The sequence below is a fragment of the Lactuca virosa genome, chromosome 7 (genome assembly GCF_052849685.1).
Source record: "Lactuca virosa cultivar CGN04683 chromosome 7, Lactuca_virosa_CGN04683_v6, whole genome shotgun sequence".
Lineage (NCBI taxonomy): Eukaryota > Viridiplantae > Streptophyta > Magnoliopsida > Asterales > Asteraceae > Lactuca > Lactuca virosa.
The window spans coordinates 134765100-134783105 of NC_136432.1; positions in this window are offsets into that span (position 1 = coordinate 134765100).

The following is an 18006-nucleotide window of genomic DNA, read 5'->3' on the forward strand; positions in this document are numbered from 1 at the left end:
AAAAGACTAATTGTGATTAAGTGGGGTTTAATTACAGTTTATATAATTTGTATTTAGTTTTTTCTTACAGGATGATGAGGTGTAATATCAGCATATCATAGTTGGAAGTACATTAAAAATTAAATCTTGATGAGAAAAAAATAGAATTTTCAAAATACAATTAATGGCTTGTAAGATAAATATATTTAAAGTATAATGTTGTACTGATGAAAGAAATGCACAAATAAATTAAAGTATGTTGCTATGATTTGCATTTAGCCCTAAACTGATAAGAACAAAACACAAATGTTATATGTATATCATATGAAGAAGGTGAGGGATTTTAGAACCTGGAGTCCTCCAAAAAGCAAATGGACATGAGAATCAATAAATCCATGGAACAACAACTTGGTCTAGAAGGCAAGTGAAGACGGTTTTCACATTGGTTGCAAGATTACCAGGCTGTACACAGATAATTGAGTAAAAGGAATGTAAGAATCTTGTGAAGTATCCAAGATTCATATATAAAATAAAAAACAATATATTTTTTATACTTAGTGCTTTAAAGAAAAGAAGAAAAGTTGTAGAAAAATCTTTTGACATATCCTCAGCAAATACTAATACAACACTAACCAATCACACTCCATCCCATGTCCTTTCTTCAACAACACTTCAGATCAGGGGCAATATAGTCCGGTGTCCCCACTGTTGAAAACGCCTTCTCTCACATAAACAAGCAATCTGTGGGGCCACTGAAGAATTCAGAGGGACTTGTCCTCTTATACCAAAAGCTTGGGGAGGAATGGAATTGCTAATTCCAGGCTGCTGTACAGGAGGGCTTGGAGCCATTGAATTCAATTGAGATGGAGGAATGGAATTGACAACTCCGGGCTGCTGTGTAGGAGGAGGAAGTTGAGGTGGAGTCATTGGAGGGATGGAATTGACGATTCCGGGCTGCTGTATAGGAGGGCTTGGAGCAGCGATTGAATTTGGTTGAGATGGAGTAATGGAATTGACGATTCCGGGATGCTGTGTAGGCGGGCGTTGAGGTGGAGCCATTGGACTGGGTTGAGATGGAGGGAGAGCTGAAAGTTTTATCTGAGGAGGGGGGATTTTAGCTGATGCAAGCCCATATAAGGCTGATTTTACTATATCTGGTGTTAATTCTCTTTTGCTTTGTGCAACAGTTACAAGTTTAAGGGCATTATAGAATTCTTGACGCCCAAGGAAGCCAATTCTATTCTGATCAGCATGCTGCCATATCTGTAATTTTATGTAATATATTAATTAATATACTAATTATACAAATATTCAAAAAATTTGATGAGAATTACGTTGACCCATATGAAAATAGAGTAAATTACAAATATGGTCCCTTATTTTTGGATTTTTACCGTGTTTAGTCTATTGAAGTCTTTTTCAAATTTGGTCCTTTTCAGGGTTTCAGGGATCAAAATCAGAATGAGAACTTAAAATAAGAATCAAAACTGAAAAGATCTTATTTTTGGAGTAATAAATGTAAAAATCAGAAAGCACAGTGACCGTTTTTGTAATTTGCTCCAAAACTACTTGTTTGGTTCTTAGCTGGTTTAAATCTATTACCCAAGCCACCTATTTTTCCACATGTAAGTTAATACTAAACTCAACTTTTTGTACCTAGTGCTAGAAGTTACTACATGGAATTAGTTTCCTATGTTTTTTAAATGCAAAAACATGCTGTGTTGCATTGTCTAGTAATATGATAGGAAAATAAATGATTTTCCACAATGAAATGTAAATAAGTGAATTTTGTGCATAACATCCCATTAAAGTTGCAACAATTTCTATTTTGGGGTATATGTATTATGTATATCATAAATATCAAAACATATCATTTACTTTTGGAAATTTTCAAGATAAAGGTACCTAGTTGATAATTGTCACCTACAACTTAATGACAGAATTAGTAATGACCAAATATATGTTGCATTATTGAAGGTGTTTTAGACATCTATGACTCTATGCGACAGACATCTTTAATCTACCTGAACTACTTTAAAGGTATTACAGACTTTAACTCACAATAGGCATATGGGAGCTACTTTACAGATCTTTCTATTCACAATAGTTTTGGGATAATTGAAGGAAATGTTCCAATGTCTATCAACTTCGTTCCAGTGTGAAGAGGAAGATCCAAATGCACTTTCGGCCTACCAGTAACATATTAACCCCTACATTCTTCTAACTTCCTACAACACCTAGCTTCTAATTACCAGTATTACAGACTTTGATTCCTCACTTCTAATATTCAAGTTAGTAGGCTCTCATTTTACTGTTACTCTACACGCAACTCAATTCATCCGCACTCTTATGTTCCTAGAGATGCTAACAAATTAAAATTCAGTGGAGAGTGGAGACCCAAAATGACTTATAACGGTTTATAGATCAAGATATGATACGAATTCTCCTTGATATTCAACCATTTGTCAGACTGATCCTCGATTATAGAACGGATGAAGTATAAAATATTAAATAGATTAGTCAATGACTACAGAAAGTGAATATCTAAAACCTCTTACCAATTCACTGTGGCACGGCCGACGACGTCATACAAATCAGCGACTCCTATTGCTTTCGCCCAAGTGAGTCTCCAACGAACATCACCGCCCTCGACTTCGTTCACTGTCGCCGCCCTCAACTAAATAAGGTATCAGAGGCAAATAAGGTATCAGAGGCAAGGGATTCGACCAAAATAGGGTCAGGATGCAATCTCCGAGACGGTGACATTGATGAGTCGCAATCGCTGGTGAAGTGAGGCGAGCCTGATGAGGTCGTCGGCCGTTGAGATGAAGTGTTGCAGTCGTACTCTAGCTCAATCGTCTGGAGAATGTTGACTTGAAAAAACCCTAGTTATCGTGTGGGGGGCTTTAGGGTTGTTTTGGGATGCTAAGGGTTTGGTTAGAGGTATCAATAGAGGGAACAAGGGATATTGATCGAAAAGGGGTTTTAATTTTTTTTTGGACAAAATGTTTCTTACCAATTAATAAACCCTAAATGATTCTTAACAATTATATTGCTGGAAAGTAGGGTAGATGGAAAGAGGAGAGGATGAGGAACACTATATCTCCGGTTGTAAGCATGAGGAGTCGCAGAACCCCAATTGCTAGCTCTGCAACGTTCGTCTTTGGGAGCACGTACCAAAGCCCTAGTTGTTGGTCTCCATTTTGTGATCTTCAGGAATGAATGCGAGTTTTTAAGAAAAAAATTATAGAACAATTATATGAGTTGTCGAGGTTTATAGCAGAGATGGTATCGTGATTAGGGTTTGCAGAGAGAAGGAAAGAAGAGAACGAAGGGAGATCTTGAAGCGGGGTATTTAAAAAAAAATTAATTTTAAGAGGATTTCCTCAAGAACGCGCGTTTTAAGTAAAAAACATAAAGCGACATTCACAGAGGACGCACATTTTAGATAATGTGCCCTCGTGTTTTTATGTTTTTTTACATGAGACACTAATTTAAGGGCACACAATAATGCGTGACCTAAATCCTTAAATTTTTTGAAGAGATGACACTTTTTTAATGTCACTCTCATTTGCGTGACATAAATCAATGAGTGTCGTGGTTTGCGCGTCGTAAAAGGGTCTTTTTCTTGTAGTGGTGGAACCTGAAGATGAAGGGTTTCGACATAGTGGCTTATACGGCCAGATTCAGCGACCTGGTGACTCTATGTCCCAACATGGTCCCCACCGAAAGCAAGAAAATCGAGAGATACATCTGGAGTTTGGTGCCCCCGTATCGAGGGAACGTTCTAGCATCGAACCCTGCGACTTCTGATAGTGCCAAGGAATTGGCCCAAAGGCTTATCGATCACGAGATTCCTTCTCCTCCAACAACAACCACAACTGCTGTCTCAGCACCAACCAAAGCGGCCAACAACAAGAGAAAGCGTTGGGACGGAAAGAATGGCAGATCAGCTCAACCCTCTTACAAGAACCAACAGGTTGTGGCTGTCCGTGCTGCCACAACTCCTGTTACCCCTGTACCAGCAAAACCATATACAGGGAGCCTACCCAAGTGCACTAAGTGCAACTTCCATCATAACGGCCCCTGTCGGGAATTACACTGCACCAACTGTGACCGGAAGGGCCATACCATCCGGTTTTGCAGAGCACCACCCAAACCCATCACCCAGGTCCCTGGTGCAGGAGTAAGCCAGGCCTGCTACGGGTGTGGCGAGACAGGGCACTTCAAAAGAAACTTTCCTAAAGCTAGGAATGCAGGAGGAGCAGGGAGACTACTTGCTATTGGCCACAATGAAACCGTGGCAGACCCCACAGTAGTCACGGGTACGTTCCTCCTCCATAACTCATATGCATGTATCATATTTGATAGTGGGGTAGAGAGGAGCTTCGTGAACCAGAAATTTAAACACTTACTTAATCAATCACCACAAGCACTAAAAGAAACCTTCATCGTAGAAATGGGCAACGGAAAGACAGAGAGTTCTAATGAGATTTAAATAGGTTGTACCCTCATGCTAGATAATTATTCATTCCCAATCGACCTCATACATGTAGCAATCAAGAGTTTCGATGTCATTGTGGGCATTGACTGGTTGAATCTCCATCGTACCGATATTCTGTGTTTCGAGAAGGCAGTCTGCCTAAACCTACCGAATAACGAGACCTTGTTGGTCTACGAAGACAAACCCAGTACGAGCCTTCGTATCATCTCAAGTATTCAAGCCCAGAAGTACTTGCGTAAGGAATATCATGCATTCCTTGCACACGTTGTCGTCACGAGCCGAGAAACAAAAGACCTAAAAGACATCCCCGTTGTACGCGATTTTCCTGACATCTTTCCGGAAGAACTCCCAGGATTACCCCCGCAACGTCAAATCGAGTTCAGAATCGACTTAGTGCCAGGAGCTACCCCTGTATCCAAATCGCCCTATCGTCTAGCACCAACTGAGATGCAGGAGCTATCCGGTCAACATAACGAATTGCTCAGCAAGGGCTTTATTAGAACAAGTTTCTCACCATGGGGAGCACTGGTCTTATTCGTGAAGAAGAAAGACGGATCGTTCCGTATGTGCATCGACTATAAAGAACTCAACAAACTTACGGTCAAGAATCGTTACCATCTACCTCACATAGACGATTTATTCGATCAACTACAAGGGGCAAGCTACTTTTCAAAGATTGATCTGAGATCCGGGTATCACCAGTTACGAGTAGTAAAGGAAGACGTCCCGAAGACAGCCTTCCGAACTCGTTACGGACACTACGAGTTCGTAGTGATGCCATTCGGATTGACCAATGCCCCCGCAGTGTTCATGGACTTAATGAATAGGGTATGCCGTCCTTACTTGGATCAGTTCGTCATCGTCTTCATCGATGAGATACTTATCTACTGTCGAAGTAAGGAGGAACATAGTGATCATCTGCGCAACTCCTAGGAACCCTACGAACAGAGAAGCTCTACGCAAAGTTCTCTAAATGCGAATTTTGGATCCGAAGAGTCGAATTCTTAGGACACATGGTTAGCGAAGAAGGAATCCACGTCGACCCATCCAAAATTAAAGCTATTGAGAACTGGTCAGCACCGAAGACGCATACAAAAATTCGTCAATTTGTAGGCCTCGCCGGCTACTATCGCAGGTTCATACAGAACTTCTCGCGGATTGCGAAACCGCTTACAATAATGACCCAAAAGGGAGTGACCTTTGACTGGGAAGAGAAGCATGAGAAAGCGTTCCAAACACTAAAACGAGCCTTATGCACCGCACTGATACTGTCCCTCCCCGAAGGAACAGAAGACTTCGTGGTCTACTGCGATGCGTCAAATCAAGGGCTCGACTGTGTTCTGATGCAACGAGGTAAGGTCATCGCCTATGCCTCAAGGCAACTGAAAACACACGAGGTCAACTACACCACACACGATCTTGAATTAGGAGCAGTTGTGTTTGCTCTGAAAATCTGGAGACACTACTTGTATGGTACGAAGAGCACTATATTTACAGACCACAAGAGCCTACAACACATATTCAACCAGAAGGAACTCGATATGAGACAAAGACGGTGGGTCGAACTACTCAATGACTACAAATGCGAAATTCGTTATCATCCGAGTAAAGCCAACGTAGTAGTAGACGCCCTAAGTCGGAAAGAATATTCTGGTCGAAGAGTCAAATCATTGACTATGACTATCCATTCGCATCTGTCCACACAAATTAAGGAGGCTCAGCTCGAAGCCTTGAAACCTGAAAATGTGGCGGCTGAATCCCTGTGAGGAATGGATAAGAACTTGGAAGTCAAGGGTGGCGGAGCTTTATATCTCATGGACCGGATCTGGACACCGAGACACGATGGATTCAGAGACTTGGTCATGACTGAAGCGCACAACACTCGTTATTCCGTCCACCCAGGTTCAGATAAGATGTATCTGGATCTTAAAAAGTTATACTGGTGGCCTAACATGAAAGCAGAGATTGCTACCTTCGTAAGTAAATGCCTTACTTGCGCCAAGGTCAAGGTCGAATACCAGAAACCATCAGGTCTACTTCAGCAACCGGAGATACCTGAATGGAAGTGGGAGCGGATCACTATGGACTTCATAACCAAGTTGCCCAAGACAACGGGTGGACTTGATACCATTTGGGTCATCGTCGACAGATTGACCAAGTCCGCACACTTCCTGCCCATTAAGGAAACTGACAAGATGTAGAAGCTCACAAGAACATACATTCGGGAGATAGTACGACTGCATGGTGTTCCTATATCAATTATCTCCGATAGAGATAGTAGATTCACTTTGAGATTCTGGCAGTCGCTACAAAGCTCCTTAGGAACGAGGCTGGACATGAGTACAGCCTACCATCCACAGACCGACGGACAAAGAGAGAACTATCCAAACCTTGGAAGATATGTTGCGAGCCTGTGTGATTGACTTTAGAAAGGCATGGGATACTCATTTACCCCTTGTCGAATTTTCCTACAACAACAGTTATCACACGAGCATAAAGGCTGCTCCATTTGAAGCCCTCCACGGCCGGAAGTGCAGATCCCCTATGTGCTGGGCTGAGGTGGGTGACACACAGTTAGCTAAAGGACGAGTTCCTGACAGCACTCTCACAGGTCCGTAGATCATTCGGGAAAGAACAGAGAAGATCGTTCAGATTCGTGAACGATTGAAATCCTCTAGAGACCGACAGAAAAGCTACGCAGACAAACGAAGGAAACCTTTGGAATTCCAGGTGGGAGACCGAGTCCTTTTGAAAGTCTCATCCTGGAAGGGCTTGATACGCTTCGGAAAGCGTGGAAAGCTAAATCCAAGATACATAGGGCCTTTCGAGATTCTCGCTAGAATCGGCCCTGTAGCTTACAAACTCAACCTACCCCACGAGCTTAGTAACGTACATCCTACCTTCCACGTCTCGAACTTGAAAAAGTGCCTATCCGACGAGACTCTTGTAATCCCACTCGACGAGATCGAGATCAACGAGAGCCTCAATTTCATGGAAGAACCTGTAGAGATCATGGACCGAGAGGTCAAGCAAACAAAGCAAAGCCATATCCCAATAGTGAAGGTTCGCTGGAACACCAAGCGAGGACCGAAATTCACTTGGGAGCGCGAGGATCAAATGAGATTGAAATATCCTCATCTTTTCGCTTAGTTATTTGTAATAACTTAGTTGCTTAAACTCTAATTTCGGGACGAAATTCCCTCTAACGGGGGGATGATGTGACAACCCGAAATTTCTATCTTGTATAACTCTTAAACTCAATCAAAGTCTGTCTCATTCCTACTATCTTCTAGAACTATTTTGAGTCTGTTTGAGCATTCTGAGCTTAGTACATCAAAGGAATAAGTGAATGGAAGTGCCAATTGAAGTTGTAACCTATCAAGCTAGCCATAAACCCTCAAAAGAGGAGTTTACGGCCAAGGACCATGAGTTTACGTCCGTAAACTCATGGTGGCCGTAAACTCCATGATATATATATGGCCCTTAGTCATTTTTCTTCATTTTCACCATTCCAAGCCTAGAAAAATCGGATTCTCTCCCAAGGATCATAAGATTTTGCTCCCAATCTTCCAAAAATGTAAGTAAATCATTTCCCCCTATGTGTTAATACATCACTTCTTCTTGATTTACTCTTGAATTCATCCACAAATTCATCTTATTGGGTCTAGATCTTCAAGATCCTCAAGAACACCAAGAACACTTAAGTGTTTTGGGCCGAAAACACCATCATCTGCCTTCAAAACGTAAGTACACTACCCTTAGCTTGTTGTATACTAGAATCACTTGTTAAACATCTAGAAAACTTCAAGAAATCATGATCAAAAGGGTGTTTACGGCCAAGGCAATCTCCCTTGGCCGTAAACCCTAATTTGAGGTGCAAAGTTGCCACAACACCTTCCTAAGCCTTGAAACTAAACCTAGAACACTTCCAAGATGATTATCGGACCTTAAACACACAAAATGGTACAAGATACCTTGAGTTTACGGCCGTGAACCCATTGGGCCGTAAACCCATGGGCCGTAAACTCATGGGGGTTTACACTTGGGCCGTAAACTCCAATGTGAGGCCTTACGACCTTTAGGTGCAACCCTTTGTACTTCTAGCACTTGAATCAAAGTGTTTGCCTTATCCTAAGGTGTCTTTACTTGCTTAATTAGTTGTTTAATCACTAATTAGATACATATATGTGTCATTATATGTTAAATAGGATCCGTGTGTGCTCAAGTCCTCACTTGACAGTTAGCATCCTATCCAGCACTTCCACCCAAACCACTCACTACAGGTGAGTTCATACCCCTTAATCAACCTTTGAAATGATTTTAAATGCTTTTATGGGGGGAATACAAGTTGAAACATTCTAGTTATTATATTAATCACATGTGATTAATAACTAGAACAAACAAAAAGATTTTCTATTACTTTCAAATTGTTATCAAACTTATGGATTTCAAACACTTCAAAACAATTTAGTAAACCCTTTTAAATGCTAAATCCTTTATCAAACTCTTTTAAACTTATATTATTGTCAAACTCATGTCTATACAGATATATTTATATAAGCAAGATTTGAAGGACTTAGGACTGATAGCTCACTTTATTTCCTGTTCCTTGTTTGGTTGTGGACTTAGAGTATCTTGTTATTTATCCGAATGTCATTGAAACCTTAGTTATATATCATATATATGTGTTTAGATATAAAAGCTTTTACTTCAGTTCAGTACCTTTGGGTAGCAAAGGCATACAAACAACATTACTAGTAAACTATGATAGGTATAGTTTAAGAAATTACTACTCACTATTACTAGTACAACGAAGCATACAAGATTCAGTACATTTACAAGTCATTACAAACGTACTATAACAAAATACAATACACACTATACACTATACAAGAGAACATACTATACACTATACAAGAGAATATACTATACACTAGTACAGAGAGAACATTACTACACTATGACTTACTATACAAACATTAGAATACGATAACTAGAATGTGACACACTATTTAAGGATACAACAAGTCAGTTTTGTATCATATTGTAACTAGAGTCTCCTGGAGGGAGAGCGGGCATTTTGTGTATAGATCTATACGGGACAGACACTCCCACACCCCGACTGCTAGCTACAGTCCCAGCCGATAAGGCCAAGGGGTGACAAAATGTCACCTCACTATATTATGACACTGGAAGGTCATCAGTTTTTCAGTCGTCGATCAGCATGGTTACAAACGAGTTCACATTTAAACCTTTAATTAACCGACTGAGTATTAAAGGCAAAAAGACTCCCCGAGGGGTATTGTACATTTAATACTACCTGGAGTCTGTATTTTATTACTTTATAGCCAGCAGTGTCATTGCTGAGGTAAAACATTATTTTCCCTATTACACTTACTTTGTGATCTTCTCACATAAATGTTAATGAAAACTATATTTTGATAATGATAGTTATACTTGGGAAAACTCATACCTTTACAAATGAACAAACATACAAAAGTTGGGTCTTGGTAGAAGACTACATTTCAGTAGAAAATATAGGATTCTCTATGAAGTACAAACAATTGTAACTTTTACAAACATTTCACAAACATTTACATTACGTTGTTACAAACATTTTAATACAAGCAATGACACTAAATACTTATGAACTCACCAGCTTTAATGCTGATAAACTCTTTCAAAATAACTTGTATTCTCAGGTCATCAGTAGACAGGTACCGATGAAGCTTTTGAGAAGGTGGAGCACATTGAAGTCTCATCTCTTATTTTGACTCATTTTTGGTGTCTTATAAACTATACAGAACACGCTTGTATTAACCTTATTCTATTAATGCAATGGATGTTGTTGCTTGTTTACTATTATGCATTGTTATGATACTGTACATGACGTCCTCCGCCCCAGAACGTTTCCCCCGCGGTTTTGGGGTGCGACATCAACCGCCTGAAAAACCAAGGTCTGACCCTCGAACCTGGCGACCAATCTATCTGTGACACAACCAATGACGTCGGATAGCTCCTCACGAAGAGCTTGTGAAACCTATGCGGAAATCCAATAATGGGATCGATCCTCCTGATAACATGATTCATAACACACCTCAACTCATATACGACACGAGCTAATAGTAGGATCCTCCTTCCTGAAGGACTCTAGAGTACCACAAGCTCTGGGCTCCGCATGGGCCCCCAACTCCTGCTAAAACCTTAGTCCGAAAAGCCCCTATACCACCATCCAAGAGTTCCAAAATCTCCTCCTTGACCGCACCAAATATCGCAGGATCCCACTCCAAAATACCGCGAGTAATCTCCAACGAGATGAACTCCCGTATGCGCTCGTCGATCGGCCCACTACGTGCACCTGGGCCGGAATTTGAAGCTGGACCTCCTTCCTCAATGCTCGCCACCATACTGAAAATCAAACATGAAAATGATCAGAACATACCCATGGTTCCTCACCCCACAAGCTTCCTGTATTTTCCAAGGCTCTCCTTGATTCAAGTATAGATCTTATGCTTTCAATAGTACGGGCCCAATACTACCTTCCACGCCTATCCATACTTTCCTCAAGAATCACCCACATCCTCTAAGTCACCTTCTCAAATAATACACCAGATGCTCGCTGAACAACGCAACTAACCCACTAAAGCATTTCCTAGGCTTTTCAGTGTCCGACATCGCCCATCCATCAACTGCTGAAAAACTCCCAATAATGTCAGTTAGTTACTTCTTGAACATAATCACATGTAACGAGGCTTAGATAATCCTTCGAGTAAAAGACTCATCCATACAATGGTTGGACTCAAATGAGAGTTCTGCACTAGCGTCAAATCCGTCACTCTGAGATTATTCAACCCTTGCCACATGGGACTTAACATATTCACTTAATAGTTAACTCACATCGGTTAAGACTTCCACAAAGCACAAAGCAAGCAGCATTTGTGCAGTAACACTCCAAGTCACAGCCAAACGGAGAACATCCCAATCTCACTTCCTAAAAGGAAGATCCCGAATCTAGCATAACATCTGATCCCTCTTATGTTACAAGGCATCACATATCGGGCCAATCCTCCCAGTCGTCTGAAATCCATATATAACGCCTGCAGATTCGGGCTAGTCAATTTAGAGACAATAAGCATTAAAAATAAAATTTTATAGAAGATTATTTAAGATATATAATCTTAACAAAGGTTATAGTATGTGTCAAAAGGATTTCATACATATAAAGAATGCTGAAATCCGACTTATAACGAAGAATTTATGACTCGTTGAAGTTTTACGGATAAACCGGAACGGTTGTACATATCGTACAACGTAAATTTTTGATAAATTACTTTTTAGCCTTACTAATCTAAACGAAATTCATAGTAGCCGTTATACCGATAGCATGCATATAGAGAACGTCAAAATCTGACTTCATTTGAGAAAGTCATGATTTTTCTAAGATTTTACGTAACATGTACACCTCGGAAATCGAATTTCCGATCGGTCGATTTTTACCCAAAATAATCTAAAGAAGAAATGAAGATATCGTTAATATGAGTTTAAAATAAAAAGACAGTCGAAAACGGAGCTCGTATGCAAAAGATATGGACGAAACTTAGTCCCTACTCTTCGAGCGCGGCGAATTCGATACAGATTTGTAAATCTGAGATATAATGAGAATTAGCAAATGGAGTCTAAATGAAAGTTGTAGCACTCATAAATAACAACACATGGATATAGAGAACGTCAAAAACAGAGCCCATATGCAAACTATATGGACGAAACTTAGTCCATACTCTTCGAGCGCGGCGAATTCGATACAGATTTATAAATCTAAGATAGAATGAGAATTAGCCAACGGGGTCTAAATGAAAGTTGTAGTACTCGTAAATACCAACGCGTGGATATAAAGAATGTAGAAAATGGAGCTCATACACGGAAGATACGGACGAAACTTAGGGCCTACTCTATGATCAAACCCCTATAAATAAACGATGAATTCTTCATATTTCCTTACTCCATTCCTCTAAACTCTCTCTAGTATCCATCTTTCTTTCTTGATCGATTTCTCATAGTATTAGGGTGTGATAGAGAAACTCTAACTCGTCAAAAAGCCAACGAAAGAAGTTTTTAGAGTCGGACTTCTGCCCACGTAATTTCCCGGTTTTCGTTAGAAGCCCGGTAAGTTAAGCTACATTATTTTGTTTTCAGTGTAACTTATATTTATAGTCATAAGTCGTTATGATGAACCTATAAACAATAAATGTGCTAAGTTTTATACATTATAAAAAGTGTTATTATAATATCTTTTAACTGCTCACGTACTTGGAATCTGGTTTGAAGGGCCGCATATGGTTGTTTAATTTAAGAAGTGCTATAATGCCAAAATGGTCATTCCCTCTGGTGTTTCATGGCTGGCCCTTGTTTGTACATAGTGGTTGAAAAGTATTGTTTAACACTTATAAAAAATATCGGTCGTAAATAGTCGCAATAAATATTACACTAAAGTCTAGCGGTAATGATACTAGGTCTTGTCGAAGGAAAATAGAATTGTTAGAAGCAAAGCGTTGTCCGAATTTTAAATCATCACTTTAACAAGTGAGTGCATAGTTACTTTCATCTTACACATAGATATGAAGTATTTAATATAAATTACGTGCTATGTGTACATATTATCTATGTTCCTGATATTTATGCTAGATGAACGATTTATACATGTTCACATGATTTAAACTGTATACGTATTTTTATACTTATCAATATATATTACGTAGCGACGGGAGATGAGAGATAGGTGATGATAGAAAGGTGATGATAATTAGGTGATGATAAATTGGTGATGTGAGATGAGAGGAGATACCATAACCTTGACCGGCAATGTGGCGATGTGTCGATGTAGTCATCTACCAGAGTATAGATGGCGACCACATACTATTCTAGACAGTCATGTGGAAATACAGGCAGGCTCATAACTTGTAGGTGATGAATTGCGAGTTCAGGCGATGTTGTAACTACATATTCATGCGATGATACTCTAACCCTTACTATGAATTTCGAGTTCAGGCGATGTTGCAACTACGTATTCATGCGATGATACTCTGACCCTTACTAGACACGTATTGAGGGAGTAACCCCCGAATCAGTACTGTCTATGCGATGTAGGCAATGATCCTTACGAAAAGTCCTTAGGAACAAATATATAAGAAAATGCGATGTAAGGAGATGAGAGGTAAATACGATGTAGGAGATGACCCTTCGGATGAGTCTTTAGGGAAGTGTAAATGAAGAAATTGCGGATGAGTAATCGGGTTAATTGTTTGACATAAATTATGTGAAGAAACAAATTAACTATATTATTGTGGGTTGAAAACCCTATGTACACAACAGGTTTCCCAACCTGACACACTCAGTTTATTTGTAGCACAAGTGTTGATACGAAGCTACATTACACTGAGAGATTAAAGGCGATCTGAATCACTAGTGTAAATAAATGTAAGGTCTGTTTATGCTTATGTTTCTGTATTGACGATGACATCCCAACGTTTTAATATAAACAAAATACATTTCTTCAGAATTGCTTTGATAACATATTTCTCATGTTTATTGGGAACAAATTCCGCAATATATTTCTTTAAAATGAATAATCTCTTTTTTAAATAAGCATAAATAACATTTTTATAATGACAGTGAATTTGGGGATGTGACACCATACTTACAACCTTTAACAAGACAAGGCTCCCAGCACTAAATCACTTCCTAGGCTTCCATAGGGAAATCACCACACCACTCACCACCATCAGATGCATAAGGAAGTCCCTCCAACGTCCTCTAACTAGCTCACAAATACAATTACATATCATCGACGCCAAATAATTCTTTGAATGAAAGGTTTCACACAACAACGGTTAGACTCAAACGAGAGCTGCGCAATAGAGTCAAAACCTAACCTTCTAAAATTATTTAGTCTCAATAATATGTAACATAGAATATTCTCTTACTAGTTCGCTAAAGTTAGTGAGAACTCCTAGAAAGCAGAAAGAAAACAACATTTGAGCATCGAGTAATCAGGACCAAACATAACCTAATCAAGCCATCCTATCACTCAGTGATTAGTTCTAGCATACAAGTCTACAAGATCATACAATAGGCATACAAAGGAATCTTTCCTAGCATTCTATTATGCAAATATTGAGCAGAACCTTAGCCCTAACTAGCATTTGATTCACAGATTCAAAAACCAAATCATATCAAATAACATGTATAGGTTTTTTGGGAAAACTTACTTGAGCTTGGTCGATTGCATGCACCACATCCTTTCTTGTCTTACAAAACCTTTTTATTAAAAATACATTCCTTTTGAAAATATTTACCAAATACTCAGTTTAAGTTCAAACACACCCGAGAGTATGTCTAAATCCCTCAAACCAAGGCTCTGATAACAACTTGTAACATCCCAATAATAAGACCCAAATTTTTTTCATTTTTAGATTATCAAAACAACAAAGCATATCATTGTCATAAAACCAAAGTTATCAAAACGTATCAATATATCATCAATGTCGGAGTAAATCACAAAATGTGGAATCAAGTAGTGTGTGCTCTGCAATCATCCCAAGCTCTTTTCCCTTGAAACCAGAAGTACCTGAAACATAAACTGAAAACCATAAGCACAAAGCTTAGTGAGTTCCCCAAAATACTACACACCATACATAATAAACACATACTAGGCCCCGCCCATCATCGGGCCCGACCCGGCATCGGGCCCCGCCCGACATCGAGCCCCACTTGGTAAACAGATATGTCAATCATCAGGCCCTGCCCGACATACATATCAACATATAACATATAAACACATACACATGCAATAATCACAAAGATACATAGCATGCAAAATGGTCATCGCGCTCCGCCCGATAAGCGTAGGAGAACATAAAAAATGCAAGAGTCACGCAGACACCTAGAATCCTAACATAACAAAACCATGGGCCGGAATTGGTGCTTTCGACCCACTAAACACAGTATGCAAACACATCATGCACTGTCGAATATCACAGAAAAAAAAAATCCTTGGCTGTTGGCCCGCTAAAATCCCTGCGCTATCAATCACAAAATAATCATCAAATCAATAATTGGATCCTAACTCACCCTACGAGTCCAAACAAGGGTAAAAGACCTTTTTACCCTTCCCTATAATTGGCCTAAGGCCCAAGCCCAATTGCCCAAAGGCCCAAATTCAAATATAATCTCCCAAGACGCAACTATGGAAAATTGGGCCCCTAAAACCCTTTATGGGCCTAAAATCCAAGGATCCCAAAAGGTACAAACCAGAAGCTAAAAAGGAAGTCTATTGGACCAACAAAGCCCAAACTAAGAAAACCCAACAATGGCTGAAACCTCAAAAGCCCAAAACGACCCTTTGGGGAGTATGCCCAGCGTACTCGAGATGTATGCCCCGCGTACTCGACTGCAATGCACAAAGTACAACTGTATGATGCACGATCCTTGCATTACACTGAGAGTACCACCTCGTACGCCAACGTACTAGTTAGGAATCAAAAAACCCACATTTGCTCTTAATGGGTTAAGTCAAGATGTCCAAAACATAGATCTGGTCCCTAGCCAATGTCTTAAGCAATAAGGATTCCAACTTTACTCACAAACACGTCTTAATGGGACTCAACACTTAAAAGGGAACTTAATTAGAGCTTACTACATACATGGACCAAAATCTTTCATAAAGATTCCATTTTTATGAACAAGGGACCTTATGGGAGCTTAGATCTAACATCCACTATTTTTGGAGTAGATCAAAAGCTCTACTTTACATCAAGGGACTCAAAAATGCCAAAAAAACTCCATAAGGTAGACCCAACCAAAAAGATCATCAAGGTTAAAGCTTTTTACCTTAGGAAGCTTGCAAATGGAAAGATACTCCTAGATCTAGAAGCTCAAGGCAAACCTCTGGAAGACTCTCCTTCCTTTTCTTCACAAAACTCCCATCAAGCACATACCAAGCTCAAAATCACCAAATTTCACTTAGGGTTAGATTCTAGGGTTAAAAAGGGATGGAGGATGAAGGTATTAGGGTTTGGTGAAGAGAAAATGAGCTTAAATAGGGTCCAAGGCCCCAAAATAGGGTTTGCATGAATCTGAAGTACGCCCCACGTACTCCCATTATGCTTAGTGTACTCCTCTCAAAGTCGAAACCTTCTTCTTCATATGCCCAACGTACACCGAGATACACCCCACCTACTGAACCTAGCACCAGTATTCCATGCGTACTCCTTATATACGCCCCATGTACTAGGGTTAGCCTCAAATCCTGCAACCTTCCAATGACCATAACTTCTTTGTTATAAGTCTGTTTTCGACGATCCTTATATCCATGAAGAGGTAACAAGAAGCTCTACATGTTTATCAAATCATACTTGCCTTAAAAGTTTTCAAAAAAAAATCCAATTTCCATAAAAGCCCAATCTTATACTTTACCGAAATACCCCTTCGCTCCAAAACACCAACCAAACTCCCGTATCATCTAAATCACATTACCCACATACAAATGGGTCTTATCTGTTTTCCTCAAAGGCCCTAGGCCCTATGATACCCGATATTCGCCTTACTGCCCCGCATTAATAAATGATTTGGAACAAGCCGTTATATATGGAACATCGGCCAAGCACTTCCTCAGCTGAGAGACATGCAATGTGTTGTGAATCTAGCTAAGCTCGGTGGGTAGATCTAACTAATATGCAACCTTGCCGACCCAAGCAATGATCCGATAAGGACCGATTTAACTAATATGCAACCTTTCCCACCCGAGCAATGATCCGATAAGGAACGATGAACCTGGGGCCCAACTTGTCCTACTTACTAAACCGGATGATGCCTTTCCAAAGCAACACCTTCTGGAGCACGAAATCCCCAACCCAGAACTCAAGATATGAATGATGTTTATCTACATAGATCTTCTTATGGCTATGTATGGTGAGGAGTCTCCCGTGCACCTATGGAGTAAGCTCGATAGTCTTGAGTACCACCTCGGTACTCACCAGGACTCGATGTACAACCTTGCCCCAACAAATCGAGGTCTGGAACTTCCTCTTATAAAGAATATCTGAATGTGGTCGGTCGATGCTGGCATGATAATTTTTGTTTTAGGAGAACTCAGCCAATGGAAGATACGTATCCAAGATCCCACAAAAATCTAGCACGTGTGCCCGAAGCATATCCTCCGATGTACAAATAGTCGTCTCACTCTAACTGTTGGTTTTAGGCTGGAAAGCCATGCTAAAGTGCAATCAAGTACCCAAATCCTCATGGCATTTCTTCCAGAATCTGGAAGTGAATCAAACATCCTAATCTAAAACCACTGATATAGTAACTTCGTGACGTGCCACAACCTTTCGGATATAAACATTTATCAATTTCTCCATAGAAATGCTCTCCTGAATGGGGTTAAAATGCACACTCTTGATTAATCGATCCACGATGACCCAAATTTAATCCACCCCTCACGCTATCAACGCTAACTTGATGATGAA